This window comes from Rhinopithecus bieti, unplaced genomic scaffold, assembly GCF_001698545.2.
Source record: "Rhinopithecus bieti isolate Rb0 unplaced genomic scaffold, ASM169854v2 scaffold_8598, whole genome shotgun sequence".
NCBI classification, from domain to species: domain Eukaryota; kingdom Metazoa; phylum Chordata; class Mammalia; order Primates; family Cercopithecidae; genus Rhinopithecus; species Rhinopithecus bieti.
The window spans coordinates 1-2,050 of record NW_016805734.1 but is presented as its reverse complement, the minus strand read 5'-3'; positions in this window follow the sequence as shown (position 1 = coordinate 2,050).

The following is a 2,050-nucleotide window of genomic DNA, read 5'->3' as shown; positions in this document are numbered from 1 at the left end:
TTTTAACAGATTGGGGCATCAATTTAAGCAAAGCACAACCCTGATCAGGAAGTTGAAGCTGACTTGAATGCTCTCCAGGGCTGAGGCAGCATGATGATAAAGCACACACACAGGAAGTACAATACCAGAGGGTAGAAGTGGTATCTATGGAAAAAGAGTGCACAGTTGTTAGGATAGCCCAAGAAAGACATAGTTAGTCAGATGTACAGGTTAACAGGGCCTCTAAAGTGGCCTTCCACTGATTCCTAGTCTTGTCCAATTAATTCAGTTTAGTCCTTGGTTTTGGACAGACTGCCTCAAGGCAGTCAGTTTCAAACAATTTTGCCCATCCGTGACACCAGTTCATCTGTTTTGTGTGTGTATATCATCTGCAGGTGGTCTTCACAGAAAAAGCAGGACTTGGGGCCACTCCCTTTTGTCTCATAGTCAGCACTGTCAGGTGAGATCTTAGGCTCAGAAGTCAGTTTGGATTCAAAGCATTCTCAGCAGCTTGGGAGATAACACTGATGCTTTTATTGGGGAGGAGGGGAAGCTTCCAGAAGCAGTTCTGACAAACAAAACTCTCTATCCCTTCTCCTCTGCCTCCATGGGTGCCTGGTTTGTTTTTCTTTGTTTTTCTCAGTTGTTACAAAGTCAGTGTGCCTCATTCAGCAATCATAACTTACATCTTTCCTAATTATTTTTTGTCTCATCCAGACCATTCATCTGGATGTGTTTCATGAAAGAGGGACCAAAACATTTCTACAGAAAAACAATTTTACTGACTTAACTGGACCATGTTCTGATCAAATCCTAAATTTTCAAAATGTGTTTATATAACCTGCACCCCTTTTGTCCTGATCATTTATCCAATGAACAGCCACTAAAAAAACAATGCCTTTCTAGGGACATCTGTACAAACTACCAGGAGAAAGGCAAAGGAAGTAGACGTAGGCTCAGCCCACTGTTGCAAAGTGCAACTAATCCAGAGAGGCAAACACAGCAAGTCAACAGCACCCAGCAATCTCTAAGAGGGAGTCAAGTGTCTAATCTTAGGTACAGGAGTCACAGTGTTGTGCTGTGCCCTCCTCTAAACTTGCAGCTTTCATCTGGAATTGCATTTAAAGATTCAGTTAGTCTCCATGTTAGAAATAAAGAGCCGTTCAACAGTTCAATTTTAAAAGGTCCCATTAGAGAATAAGCCTTTTTCTGCAGGCAGCTGTATGTAATCCCAATGGTCCAACAAAGATACAGGATGTTTTCATAGCCTATGGTCTCATAGAGGAGCATACTAAATCTGCAACAAAGTCTGTGTCGGAGTTCTGTTTATTAAATGAAGCGATTTCATTCAATTTCAGTTCAGTATACTTACTCTCGAGGCTGAAACAGCTCACAGCAAACAGTATCAGGATTCACATTACAGTAAGGTACAGGCAATCAGCATCTGCAAATTCAGGATTCCAACGAAACAATAGGCTTTTCCTAGGCATCAGCAAAGATGGTATGTTGCAAGAGCACACAGCTGTGTTCCAAGTTCAAGTGACAAGCAAGGCTTTCCTAAGTACTTTTTTATATTGTCAGTGTTGGAGTCCAAATTGGCCTTCTCAAAATTATGCACATTGGGACAAAAAAATGAACAGCCTCTAATGGTCAGACATTTCATTTCAACAAGGGCTCATTAGCAAACTAAAAACCATTATTAATACTCCAAAAGTGTATTTCCATCTGGGATTGCCTATCTTCTAACGCTGTCTCCCTTTTAGAGGTTCTAATAGACAATAATCATACTAAAATCATCAGTTACATAGACTTGGTTCCTTCCTAATACTAAAAGTTTAAATTCCAGTTTGCCCACTGGCTGGCAAAAGCAAGAGAGTTGTGTCTCACTAATGTTTGCTTTTGTGTATTTCCCTGATCATGATGATTCCTTCAGCATTTATGAAATTACAAGCATATACATTTTACAGTAGTTTTATTTATACATCTACACACAATGGGAACAAAATAAAGGTGATTTTAATTCTTTTCTTTTGCACTCATTTTAAGTTTACTCAACCCCTGTGAATCAATC